Raw genomic sequence first — 7,944 nt, 5'->3', positions numbered from 1 at the left:
ATCCTCCTTGGACCGTATTGGTTTAGTTTTATGTTCCCCATTTTCCTGGAGATAACATGATATTATTGGGTGAGATGCAGGTATTGATTTGAATTCAGTCCTTGTGCCGGTACAAAATATATCAAAATGTTCTGTCCCGGTAGAGTGCACCAGAGGGCACAATAAAACCGGCTGCACACACTCGGCTAAAGGATGATTTCCTCTTTATATCTCTTTGCCCGTTTTAGCTATGACAATTTGAGCATCAATCGTAGGCAAAGCTTATTAAGGTAGTAATGCAGTATCTCCTAACATACCGCCAAAACAGCCAAACAGCTATAGTACCCACAAGGCCCCGTAATGTTGAAGGATCATCGGGGAGAACTGAGCCAAAAAGATCTTAAATTGTCATAATAAGTAGTTACCATCTACCTCCAGAGGATGCTAAGCAGCTGGTAGATCTATGTTGTTTCCATTCTTCTATCTAAGGAGGAAGAAAGGAGGAAGAAATAATTTAAAATAAAATCTGGATATTTATAAAATATATTCATATATAATTTATATAGTTAATATATAATTTAAAGGGGTACTCCGGTGGAAAACTTTTTGTTTTTAATCAACTGGTGCCAGAAAGTTTAACAGATTTGTACATTACTTCTATTAAAAAATCTTAATCCTTCCAGTACTTATTAGCTGCTGTATACTACAGAGGGAATTCTTTTCTTTTTGGAACATAGAGCTCTCTGCTGACATCATGACCACAGTGCTCTCTTCTGACATCTCTGTCCATTTTAAGAATTGTCCAGAGTAGGAGAAAATCCCCATAGAAAACATATGCTGCTCTGGACAGTTCCTAAAATGGACAGAGATGTCAGCAGAGAACACTGTGGTCGAGATGTCAGCAGAGAGACCTGTGTTCCAAAAAAGATAAGAATTTCCTTTGTAGTATTCAGCAGCTAATAAGTGCTGGAAGGATTAAGAGTTTTTAATAGAAGTAATTTACAAATCTGTTCAACTTTCTGGCACCAGTTGTTTTAAAAGAAAAAAAGTTTTCCACCGGAGTACCATTTTAATGTATATTAAACTATATGTATATATTAGATATATATGTGTATATATATATATATTAGATATATATATATATATATATATATATATATATATATGTGTGTGTGTGTGTGTATAGATATATAATCGTCTTTAATTTTAGGGCACTTTACTGGGTAAAAATACATAACACAAACGCAGGTATCGTGAACGTGACACGAAGTAAATGACAGCACTCACCGGTGATGCTAAATCAGGTTTAATGCAGGATTAATGATACAGCGGACGCGTTTCGGCATATCTGCCTTCCTCAGCTCGCTGCCTTAGGCAGTGAGCTGAGTAAGGGAGATATGCCGAAACGCGTCCTCTGCAGGGACGGGCACAGGTTGTCTAGAAAGGGGGCTTGAGCCCCTGCCTTTTTGATGTTACTCCTTCCTAATGTGGACATTATATAAATAATTATGGGAAGTGCCCATTCTTTTTCAGTAATAAAGAAACCTGACTTTACATCACCGGTGAGTGCTGGGTATCTATTTCACTACAAGCTGGTTGATTTCCACCAAAACACAGAGTGCCGACCTACCTACTACTACAGAGTAAATGACTGACTGATATAGAGGTAAGGGCCCTGCCCGGGAGGGCTTACAGCCTACAAGGGAAGGGAAACAGTAGGTGAAGGGGATGGCTGGTCATCTATGAGACGTTCGGGACATAGTCCTTCCCAATGCAGTAACAGCAGGGTTATTGTAGGTCATAGGCGTTCTTGAAGAGACGGGTCTTTGGGTGGCTTTTGAAGGTCTTGATGGGGAGTGAGTGCCAGTGTAATGAAGAATTATGTGTCTTGAAGAGTTCTGTGTCCCAAACAGCTGATGAAAATGCTGAGTCAGCACAGGCACTCTGAGTAGCCGAGGAGCACCCACCCACCCCATACTATTGGTTGGTGGTGGGGGGGGGGGGGTGCAGTCTCGCTCTGCTCACTATTTTGCAGCCTTGCTGCCTGGACACAGTTCTCTGCAAACCCTACACTCACATTTACTCAGTTTTTCCCAATTTCGGTGCTCGCTCTGTGCTCACTCTATGGTAGCTGTCAGAGCACAGTTCACTGCAACCCTTCCGTTCTCAAGTACTCAGCTTTTCCCTTTTCCTGTGCTGACTCAGCATTTTCATCAGCTGTTTGGGACAAAGAACTCTTCAAGACACATAATTCGTCATTACACCGGATATGTCAGGGTAGAGAGTTTTAGTGCATGGGGGAAGAACGAAGGGGAAAATTGATCAAAACCTGTCTAGAGGTGAAGTTGCTGAGTTGCCCATAGCAACCAATCAGATCGCTCCTTTCATTATTGAAAAGGCCTCTGAAAAATGAAAGAAGAGCTCTGATTGGTTGCTGTGGGCAACTCAGCAATTTTTCCTCTGGACAGGTTTTGATAAATCTCTTCCTAAGTCTTGGAGACGGTTGTGTTAGATGCGGACGAGGAAAAGATCTTCAGAGGATCGGAGATTACATGAGGGGTAGGATCGGGATATCAGGTCAGAGATGTACAGAGGGGACAGGTTGTGGACGGCCTATTAGGTCATGGTGACCAATTAACTCAGTTTAAATTCAATTTGTTGGGCAAAATGGTAGCCAGAGAAAGGATTGGCAGAGTGGATAAAAAAAAACAAAAAACCTTTACTTACCTCCAATGGATCCCGCAGTTCCTTTGGTGTCCCACTCCATTCCACAATCCTCTTCAGGCCAGAAATTGTGACGCTTGGGCCCAGAATGTCATGCTGACCCTCAGTCAATCACTGGCAGAGACATGACATTGCCACGGGAGTGGTTGGCCAAAAGGGTGGTAAGATGGGGCAGAAGGTGTTTAGATGGGGGGCAGTTATGGGTATCCAAAGTATTGTATGAGAATTGTCTGAATAAACAGTCCATTTTTGAACAATACATTAGACTCGTCTGTTTCATCTGGGGAAGCGCTTGAGTAAGGTTTTGGCTTGTGACAAAATTTCCCCTAGCCAAGCATAGGGGATAAGTGTCTGATCACGGGGGTCCGACCACTGGGACACCCCCTCATCCTGCCCCCATGATCTCCTGCCCAGTAGCCCGGCTCTTCCATGCATGGAGATGTGTCTATCCCCGCACGAATCGGAGGCCGACTTGTCCCCTCTATGTATCTCTATGGGAGTGCCGGAGATTTAGCGTTCATGTATATCCTGCTCTCTCATAGAGATACATGGAGGAGATGTGTTGCTCACACCTTGTGCCGGGGGTCAACAGTCTCCTTACACAAAGTGGAGATTGCTTCATGGTCAAGGAGAACGCTGCACCGTGATCGCGGGGGGGTACGATCGTTCAGACCCCTCGCGATCAAACATTTATCCCTTATCCTGTGGATAGGGATAAGTTGTCTTACACTGCAGTACTTCTTTAAAAACATTTGGAACATATTAAAAACATAATGTGATTTTTCTGCCCCTTTTTACTGTGTATCGTGCCAAATAAAGTCACCTGATATAAACTAAACCATACGCTAGGCACTGAAAGGGGTACTCCGCCTCTAGACATCTTATCCCCTATCCAAAGGATAGGGGATAAGATGTCTGATTGTGGGGGTCCTGCTGCTGGGGACCCCATGATCTCCCTGCTGCATCCGGCGTTAGTTTAGAGTGTTGGGTGCAGTGCCGGAGCGCCAGAAGCTCATGACGCCCCCTCAATGCAAGTTGTGACGGCCGTCACACCCCCTCCCATAGACTTGCATTGGGGGAGCATGGGCGTGATGTCACGAGCCTCTGCCCCGCATCGCCAGTCATCCGGCACAGAGCAAAGTGACCTGCGCGATCAGACATCTTATCCCCTATCCTTTGGATAAAGGATAATATGTCTAGGGGTGGAGTACCCCTTGAAGTGTCCTGTGGGTGTACCCAGAGCTCCCAGGTGTCTGGCTGTGTCAGCCTTGTGTTATGTCATTCAAAGGCCTCTCCAAATCTAGAGGTTAGATGGGGACGGGTGCAAGAGCAAAATAAAAAACGTAACCCTATGCCTACAGCAGGGAGATGGGTATGCGCTTCCTCACTGAATTATGGCGCAAGAACCTTATAAATTCCCTGCTGTGTGAACAGGATCTATTTCCATTCTCTTTAGTAACACGGAGCCAATCTCAGTTCTATTTCCTAGTTACATTCTGTTACATTTCCATTCCTGGCACATTTCACACCTTTAACCTCTTCAATCACAATGTTATTAACTACATTTTAATATTTAATAATAACATAAAAAGTAAATACTGCATAATTTTTCAGGTGGGATTAAATATGTTGCATTATAAATATTACATTACATAATATGGAAACAGAAAACAGGTTCTTAAACACTTAAAATGTAGATTAATACACCGGAGTAATTGCTCTCGCATGTATTTAATGGAGAATTCTGGGAGAGCAAAACATATTCCCTATCCTAATTACCAGGGGGGGACTGACCGATAGGACCCCCGCAATCTCCTGTATGGGGAGCGGTAGAAGACACACCCTCAATGCATTTCTATGGGGGAGCCAGAGTGCTGCACTTGGCAATCTCCGTCTCTCCCATAGAGCTGCATTGAGGGGGCTTGTCGGCCATCGTTTCATGCGGTGGTCGAAAAGCCGCATTCAGGAGGAGAGCCGGGGCCCCATACAGGAGATCTTGGGGGGTCCCATTGGTTGGACCCCCCACAATCTGACACTTATCCCCTATAATTAGGATATGGGATAAGTTTTGCCATCCAAGAGTTCTAATTTAACAACCGCATGACAGCTGCCATATCTGGGCCTTCTGCAGTTCAAAGACGCTCAACCAGGGTAATACGGGGAATGGGAGGACTACTGTACCCAGGGGAGACCTAATAACTATGGGGAGACCTAATAACTATGTATAAATATATCAGGGGACAGTACAGAGATCTCTCCATGACCTATTTATACCCAGGACTGTATCTATAACAAGGGGGCATCCTCTACGTCTAGAGGAAAGAAGGTTTCTACACCAGCACAGACGGGGTTCTTTACTGTAAGAGCAGTGAGACAGTGGCATTCTCTGCCTGAGGAGGTGGTCATGGGGAACTCTGTAATAGAATTTAAAAGGGGTCTGGATGCATTTTTGGAAAATAATAACATTACAGGTTATGGATTTTAGATTTATAGGGACAGAACGTTGTTCCAGGGATTTATTCTGATGCCATATTTGGAGTCGGGAAGGAATTTTTACCTCTAGTATGAGGTTTTTTTTGTCTTCCTCTGGATCAACTCAGTAGGGACTCATTAGGGATATAAGATGAACTTGATGGACTCTGGTCTTTTTTAACCTTATGAACTATGTTACTATAAAAGTGACCAAAAATGTGCTATTTTAGACTTTGGAATTTTTTTTTACGTTTACGCCATTGACCGTGCGGTTTAATTAACAATATATATTTATAGTTCGGACATTTACGCACGTGACGATACCACATATGTTTATATTTATTTTTATTTGCATATTTTTTTTTATAAATGGGAAAAGAGGGGTGATTTGGACTTTTATTAGGGAAGGGGTTAAATCACTGTTATAAACTTATTTTTTATTTTTTTTTTACTTTTTTTATGCTATGTTATAGCCCCCATAGGGGGCTGTAACATGCAGTACATTGATCTCAGCCTCTGATCAGTGCTATGTCATAGCATAACACTGATCAGTGTTCTTGGGGCTCTGCTGCTCCTGCCTGCTGGAAAGGCATGGAGCAGCAGATTGGATGACAGAGAGGCAGGTAGGGAACCTCCCGTCATTCTCTCAGCTGATCGGGACATGGTGATCAGGACCCCAATCGCCGGTGCCCGGCATTAGCCTTGGGTCCTGGCTGCCGGTGAGAACGGTTTAAACCCGATAAATGGTACCAAAGCTTACAGGCACCCCCTGTGTCCTTAAGGACCCGGGATGCAGGGCATATCGATACGCCCTGTGTCCTGAACAGTTTAATAATTCAAGAGGAACACAATATCAAAAATAAAGTTTAAAGGGGTACTCCAGTGCTCCAGCGTTCTGAACATTTTGTTCAGAAGGCTCGGAGCTGGAGGCCGTGATCGTGTCGTCACGGGCACGCCCCTTCTGCCCTCACGCCATGCCCCCTCCATTCATGTCTATGGGAGGGGGCGAGTCGAACGTCAAGCCCCCCTCCCATAGACATGAATGGAAGGGGCATGGTGTGATGTCATGAAAGGCGTTTCCGTGATTTCACGACCACTGCTGCAGAAACCCGGCATTTATTTAGAACGTCGGGTACTGCGGGAGATCGCGGGGGGCCCCAGCAACGGGATCCCCCCGATCAGACATCTTATTCCCTATCCTTTGTATAGGGGATAAGATGTCTGGCAGCGGAGTACCCCCTTTAAACCAGTGCCCATTTATGTGATCTTTGTCCTCTATAAAGTTAACTTTTATCTACATTTTCTGCAGGGAAATAAATATTAATTCATTTCTCTAGATTGTAAATGTGATAGGACTCATTTTAAGACAGTGTGACTCTCACAGCTTGTGCGCATTTCTAATTTTCTATCTGTTCCTCACCTTAGGAGAATGAGACACTTTCTCTCTTCCTGACATTTACACTAGGAAAATCCCAGACAGCGGCGAGAACCCCAGACTGCTGTGCCCGGACGTCACGTGCCATATCATTCCATTCCTTTAGCTCCGGTATTTATTAACCTCTGTGGAGAATCCAAGAACACATCCTGTACTTATCCGCAGAGCCCCCCCTTAGCTTTGACAAATGCTGCTTGTTCCTTGGGTAGTCATTACAGGCAAACACCCCTGTATCCCCTGTATCACACATGTCAGACGAATAACTTTTATGTTTCGTACAAAATGTTTTTTCCTTTTCATGTTGCTTGACTATTTAATCATAAAGGGAAAAAGATAAAAAGTAGAACAATCAATACTTGAAATATCTGTAAAGCATTGAAATGAAAAGGAATCTTAAATAAGGGTCATGATTTATTTTTCAAGATCCCAAGAGATTTCTTTCTGTAGTTAAAATAAAAAATAAAAAAATTGGATCAATCACTTGAACTAAAATAGGACATTTTAGGCATGTGATGAAGGATATAAGATATACAATAACTGTAACATATATACCTGCGCTTCACTCCAGCACCGGCCCCACTCCTTGCCGGGATGACGGTCCTACACGGCACAGAGCTGCTTGACGCATGTCAAGCAGCCCTGTGCCATGCAGGTCCGTCATCCCGGCAACAACTGATGCCACGGCCAAAGAGAGGAGAGAGTGGTACCGGCATTGAAGACGTTGGGGCCAGGTCAATCACGGCGGGCTATTTATATGTCATTCATTCCTGCCTGTGATAGAGGTTATTTGCTTTCACTAGCTCCTCTTTGCAGATTTCTGTATTTAACCTATGACTTTTGACCTTGGCTTGTGACCTGACCTACCTTTTGTTTACTGACTTTGTACTTAGTTCGCTGTCCTTGTTGTAACCTTGCGTTTATTTTCTGATTGGGTCTTGTCATGTGATTAAGTACTGTTTTTACTTTACTCGACCCATTTCTGTCCCACTATTCTCTTTCCTTACGCCCCTGCACTTGAGCAGGGAATGTCGCCCAGTTTGGAACCACCATCTAAGGTAGATTGTCCAAGCAGCTAGGGATAGCGTTCTAGTGGGATCAGCCACAGTCTGCACATTTTTCCTGCTCCTGAACATGACAATAACATTACTAAAAGTAACAACCCTATTGTGTTTATCAGAGCTTTTGACCTTGGCTTGTGACCTGACCTTCCTCTTGTTTACTGACTTTGTACTTTGTTGCTGTCCTGGTTTTGATCTCGCGCTTGTTTTCTGATTGTGCTCTAGACTTGTTATTCAGTACTGTTTTTACTTTACTCAATCCATTTCTGTCCCACC

The 7,944-nt window shown here is 43.8% G+C and overlaps 1 long non-coding RNA gene across 2 annotated transcripts in view; it reads right to left on the bottom strand.

Moving 5' to 3' along the window:
- Nucleotides 1-2,294, bottom strand: part of LOC130297560 (uncharacterized) — a 41,413-nt gene extending 39,119 nt beyond the window's left edge. For both annotated transcript variants that reach the window (XR_008849584.1, XR_008849585.1), the window contains exons 1-2: nucleotides 2,057-2,294; nucleotides 412-463 (exon numbers count right to left, since the gene is read on the bottom strand). This is a non-coding gene — a long non-coding RNA (uncharacterized LOC130297560). The remainder of the gene's footprint in view (nucleotides 1-411; nucleotides 464-2,056) is intronic.
- Nucleotides 2,295-7,944: the final 5,650 nt, after the last annotated feature.

The sequence above is a fragment of the Hyla sarda genome, chromosome 13 (genome assembly GCF_029499605.1).
Source record: "Hyla sarda isolate aHylSar1 chromosome 13, aHylSar1.hap1, whole genome shotgun sequence".
In the NCBI taxonomy this organism is placed as follows: domain Eukaryota; kingdom Metazoa; phylum Chordata; class Amphibia; order Anura; family Hylidae; genus Hyla; species Hyla sarda.
This window is presented reverse-complemented; position numbering and strand designations above follow the sequence as displayed.